Below are 6,000 nucleotides of genomic sequence, written 5' to 3'. Positions count from 1 at the left end.
GCGGCGGGAGCGGCCGTGCCGGGGGTGGCGGGTCGGCTCGGGGGCTGTGTCCCCCCTGCCCCTGCCCGTGTCCCTTTCCCTGTCCCGTCCCTGCCCGGGCTGCGCGGGGGGAGCCGGGCGGAGCGTGCGGACGTGTCCCGGCCTCGCCGCGGGGCCATTTTTCTGTACCTTCTTTATTATTATTATTGTTATTAATGCTCTTTTTCCTAGTTACCGAGCCTCGTCTTCCTTTTACCCCTGGAATTCTCTCCCCCCGGGCGGCCCTTGCCCTGACCCCATTTTCTGCCAGGAGGAAGGAGCCAGGGAAGGGGGAGCAGCCTAATGGCCGGGAACTCTGGTTCTCCTTTGGATGGGGAATTGCACCAACCCACCCCCTTGATCCCGCCAGGGCCTCCGGCTTTATCGCCTCTCCTGAGAAGTCACTCCGTCCCTGCTGGCTTTCTCCCCCCACACCCGTTTCCCGCTGGTTCTCAACACTATTTTTACATTTTTAGACTTCCTTGGCGAAGGATTCAGGGGCTCCGTAAACTTTGCCAGCTCTGGGGTGGAAGGAGCAGACATCTGGCACGGAGCACCCCCCAAACGACGGCCGGATTGGAGGCAAAGCTAAAAATGGTGGATTTTTTTGAGCAGGGACAACAGAGCAAACCTTTTTTGAGCGAGTTCTGCCCGTGCCCACCTGGAGCAGCTGAGGAACAGCTTCCCCTTGTTGCAGCTGAAACGGTGCTGGTGGCTGAGCCTTCTAAAATTAGTGAGGAATGAAGGATTTCCTTTGGAGTCCAGGTTGTGCTTTGCCAGACGTGGCTCCCGGGATGGGAGTAAATCCTGGTTTGCTTCAGCTTAACCCTGGTGGGATGATCCCTTCCTGGGAGAGCCTCTGGGTCCAAAGGACTCTTGTTCATCCCAAAACTTTCAGGGTAATTCAGGTGTTTTACCTTTGTCGTTTGGAGCCTGTGGAGGGACCCTTGTGCCCGGGATTGATCTGGCACTTGGAATTTGGTGTCCAAAAGTGTCCAGGTTGTCTCGTGTCACTGTTTGTTGTTTAAAAATGTCCAGTGGCGCCAACCTGGGCCGTTGAAGGAAGCTGCAGTAGCTCTTCTAACAACTTTTTAATGGAATTATGGATTAATTGGCCTGATTTTGGGGTTTCCTTGGAGTGGGTGTTGCGTGTTGGGACTCAGGAAGTTTCTGGGAGGTGTCCTGGTGTTTTGAGGGTTGCTGTTTCCCCATCCCCACCTCGAATCCCGGCGTTCCCTCCGCGTCCGAGTCGTGTTTCTTAATTTGGATGTGCTTTTCCCAGCACAGAGCTTTTACCTGGAGAAAAGGATCGTTAGGGGTAATTGGCTGAAGGTTGTTGGGAATGTCTGAGGACCTGTTGGGTGTTTGGGAAGAGTGGAACTCAAACGGAGCCGTGCTGGCTGTGGGATGTTTGTGGCTTGCCCCGTTCCGTACCCACCGCAGGGTGGGATGAGGAGGGACGTGCAGGGTTGGGTTTTTTGGGATGAGTTGCTTTTGTAGCTCGGAACGTTGGGATTGTGCTGCTTGGAGAGGTTTGATGAGAGCCCTGTGAATCCTCAGGCTCTGATCACTGAATTATTCACTGGATGGTTTGGGTGGGAAGGGGCCCTAAGGATCATCTCATTCCATCTCTGCCGTGGCAGGGACACCTTCCACTGTCCCAGGGTGCTCCAAGCCTGGCCTTGGACACTTCCAGGGATGCTGCTGAGCTGGAGCTCCAGGCTGGTCGGAGAAGGTGGATGCTGAGCCAGGAGCTGAAGGATGGCACGTCCTGTAGGAAAGGAACTCTGGCTCCTTTTTACCTCATGGGTCACTCTCCGCGTCCACTTATCAACCAGAGCTTGCATTCCTGGGAACTTCAGTGTCCAGCAGAACCAGCTCTCCTTGACTCTTTGGATGCTCAAATTTGGAACAAGCCAATTCCCAGAGCTGCCACCACGTTCCACATGGAGCTTCTCCAGGAGCTGCCCACGCCGGCCAGGACCTGCTGAGAATCCCAGACTGGTTTGGGTTGGAAGGGACCTCAAAGTTGATCCGGTGCCATGGCAGGGACACCTCCCACTGTCCCAGGCTGCTCCAAGCCCCATCCAGCCTGGCCTTGGGCACTTCCAGGGATCCAGGGGCAGCCACAGCTGCTCTGGACAATCTGTTCCTGATGGACATGGATGGATGTTTGTATCCTGCTGTGAGCAGCAGCCACTTCAACTCTTGGTGCTGTTGTTTCCTGGAAGAAGATTCCAAGATTGTCCTCATCCTGAGGGTGCAGGAACCCCTTGGACCAGTGACACCTCCGTGATGGGACAGAATTGAGACTCCAGGGATTTCTGTTCCTCACACCCTTCTGTCATCATGGAAACTCCATTTATCCATCTGCTTCTGGAGACCTCCCCAACAGGATTTCAGCTCCCTTTTGGGGGAAGAAGCTTTTCCAGCCATCCTGGTGATCTGGTGGGGCTTGCGGGTGGTTTGGAGGGTTGGGATTTAGGATCAGACTATGGAATATTCCGTTGGTTTTGTTAATGTGACTCCGTATGGATTCAGACAGTTTGGAACTCCAGGTTTTTAGTTGTGGCTGTTCTCAGGGATTTTTTTTTTTTGATGTTCATTGGAGCTGTAGAATTTCCCAGGCCTATTCCATGTTGGTGTCACTTTGGGATGGTTTTTTTCTGGGAATCTGGATACTATTTTCTGCCTTTCCTTAAGGAAAACCATCCATAAGGTTGGTTCCCTCAGCACAAGCTCCTGGCAAAAGTGGTGTGGTTAAACACCCACATTTGGGTCCTGGAGCACATTCCAGTCCACCTGGGAGATGCTGAGGGGAGGGAAAAGCTGAGTTTTCCACCTGCATTTCCCTTGGAATGCTCCTCCCCTTTATTAAGGAGATTAATGATGGTCCCAAGGTCTGTGGGATGGGGAGAGGAGGAAACTTGACTCTGTTTCTTGAGCATATCCGTGGGTTTTCCAGCTTTAATGTGTCTGGAAAGTTTGATTATTTAAGGAAAATTCACTTTATATGTTTGGCTTTGGGAGCCTGAATGGGGAATTTGGGATCCTGACCTGGGACATTTCCAGGAATGGGGCAGCTGGAGCTTCTTGGGGCAGCCTGTTCCCAGATCTGCTGATGGAATTTTAAATATAATTAGTTTGGATATTTAGAAGGGAAGAGAGGATTTATCAACACCTGTTTTTAATGGGCATTTTTCCTTCCAGAATTTTAGAACTCCTCGAGGAAAAGTCTTGAGGATGTCCAAGTGTGGCTGTGGTTGGTGGAGTGTTGGTAGAACAGGTTATTTTTTTTTTCCCTTGATTTTTGTCCTGGCTTTTCCCATTTTTTTGGAGGTAAATTTCCCTAAAAATGCTCCATCCCTGCAGCTGTACCTCTCCTGTGAGCTTCAGCTTTTTGGGATCCATCCCAGAGGCTACAGTCCCTGGGAATGATGTGGAGCTGGACCTAAAATTCAGGAGAATATGAGCCAGGAGTCAAAATTTGATCCCAAAATATTGATGTGAGGAAGAGGCTGGATCAGGAAGGAGCTGGAGCTCCTTGTGGAATTTCATTTCCAGTGGATTCCCTCTGGATTGCTGCAAGATTTTACAGCTTCCCCAGCATCTTTATAATTCCATTTTCCCCTTCCTGTTTGAAATGCACCAGTGGAAGTTTTCCAGCTGGGAATCCAAAGTGTGTCATTCCCAGGTAGCAGGAAATAATTATAATTTCCAGCTTTTTGCAGCTGGAAATCCACCAGGGAAAATCTCCAGAGCCTGGTGCTTGGTGTTCTCCTGCACAACCCATTCCCAGTTTGGAATTTTATGGCAAATTTCTGGTGTAAAGGAGCATGAAAGGGATTTATTCTCTCCTGTGGAATTGAGAGCAATTCCCAAGGTGTCCCTGCTCCTGCTGGGCAAAATCCCAGGACATTAGCCTTCAGCTATAATTAGGTAAGAAATAAATCCTTGGAGAATTGCTATTTATTTCTATTTATTTTTATTTATTTCTATTTATTTCTGTCAAAGGAGTGACTCTGAGCTCAGCCAGGACCTTGCAATGTTCTGTTTTATATTTTTTGGGTTGCAGGTTGCAGCTGCTCCCCTTTGGAATGGGATTTTAGGGTCACCTCCTGATTGGGAGTTAAATTTGGGATGAGTTTGGGCTCAGAACGGGATATTTGGGGCTTTGATTTGGTGAATTTTGGGAATATTTAGTGTTGCAGGTGTGTGAAGTAGGAGGTGGTGCCACTGAAATTTCAGGTTTTGCCTCAGCGTGGATCTTGGCATGGAGGGGACGGGATGGCTTCTGTTTTTGGGGATGTTGGGAATGGGTGCCACTCATCCATCTGTGTCCCAAAGAGAGAATTCCTTGTTTTCCAGGCATTTTGGGAGACAAAGGTGCCGTGCAGTGCCTGGGGGTGATGTCATTCAGGCTCCATAAAATCCCGGTTGGAATTTGCTGCCCCATTCAGGGAAAATGGGGATACCTGATAGGTCAGGGAGGTGATGAGGGCTGGAAATCCCTGGATTTCCCGGGAAAGCAGCAAGTGCTGGATGCTGGGGGCCATTCCTAAATCCTCCCCCTCTGAGGGAGGGGCTTGCTTTGCTGCTCCACGAGTTTCTTCCCTGATTTTTAGCACAAATCCCAAATTCTTTGCTCAGCTCAGGTGGAGCCTCAGCACCTCTGCATGTCCAGGTGCTGGGAATGAATCCCAATCCCTGGGAATGAATCCTCATCCTTGGCAATGAATCCCAATCCTTGGGAGTGAAACCAACACTTGTAGCAACAATTGTAAGTAAACTGGGATTTTTCTGATTTTTTATTTTAAAATTTTGAAATTCTTCAAGTTTTCAGGTTCCAGGACTTTCCTCCTGAAATAATTTTCCTGCTCAAACCTGTTTTAGCTTAAATTTAGGAGTTTACAAAGAGCAACTTAAAAAAAGCAACTCAAACATTGGAACTTTATCTGGGCTCAGATAATTTTGGGATTTGAGCAAAATGGTAAAAATAGGGTGTTTTTTTTCCCCTACTATTCCCACTAATTCCTGCATTTTCAGTTCTGCCTTTGTGCTTGTAGGGGAAATGTTTTCGTGGTGGAACTGAGTCTGAGCTTTAAATCTGGCCTAACTTTGGCTTTAGTTTTAATTTGAGTTAGGAATTGTTAATAAGGGTGGAAAATCTGGAATGAAATGATGTCCTTGGCTGCTCTGATCCCAGGAATGTCCCACACTGGTGTCCAAAGTTTCCATGGAATTTTGGATGTAATGTGGATTTTGGGGTTCTTTGTACAGCTGGGTTTTAATGTGAATTTTGGGGTTCTCGGTGCAATTCCTGCCTGTCCATCCCTCCCGTGGTATTCCACAGGGAGAGCTCCATGGGAACCCCCCCTGGAGGAGCTGAGCTGCATTTGTGTGTGGATCCAAGCCCATCCTTCCCTCTGCACCCTGCATGGACTCAGGGATGTGCCCAAATTTTGGGATTTAAGTTGGGAAAATGCAGTTCCAGCTCCCTTTTCCCTTTTTGTGGGGTTTTTCCTTGGAAGGCTCTTTGTGTCCCAGGAGGGATTTGGGGCAGGGATTACCTGGGGGAGTGACCCCGTGGCCATTTATGATTTATGGGATTTATGGGATTTATGGGAAGGTGCTGACTCCCCAAAGCTGCTGCTGCTGGACTCTCCTTCCCTGCTCCCAGAGGAGGAGGGGAAAGTTTTCCAAGAGCCGTGCTTTGAATTCCAGTGGGGATTTGTGCCTCTATTTTGGGTCCCATCCCACTTCCACCCCCATCCTCATCCTCACCCTTCCATCCTCCTCCTCTCCCTGCCTGTGCCAGGTGAATCCCTTTCCCATCTTCCATGGGAGCAGCTTTGCTTTTCCTGATTCCTGTCAGGATTTCAAGTGGAATTTCTTCCTTAGGTGTGCCCTGAGCAGAAAGGGAAAAGCAGGATCTGGGGGGAGTTTGGGAATTCTCAGGCACTTGGGGGAAGGAGCAGAGAA

General features: G+C 49.5%; 1 protein-coding gene across 1 annotated transcript in view; it reads left to right on the top strand.

Moving 5' to 3' along the window:
• SETD2 (SET domain containing 2, histone lysine methyltransferase) overlaps positions 1–6,000 on the top strand; it is a 51,504-nt gene that overhangs the window by 827 nt on the left and 44,677 nt on the right. The window lies entirely within an intron of this gene.

Source organism: Pyrgilauda ruficollis, unplaced genomic scaffold (genome assembly GCF_017590135.1).
Source record: "Pyrgilauda ruficollis isolate IOZ18807 unplaced genomic scaffold, ASM1759013v1 scaffold173, whole genome shotgun sequence".
NCBI lineage: Eukaryota > Metazoa > Chordata > Aves > Passeriformes > Passeridae > Pyrgilauda > Pyrgilauda ruficollis.
The sequence above is the reverse complement of the archived record's forward strand: the minus strand, read 5'-3'. Positions and strand labels throughout refer to the sequence as shown.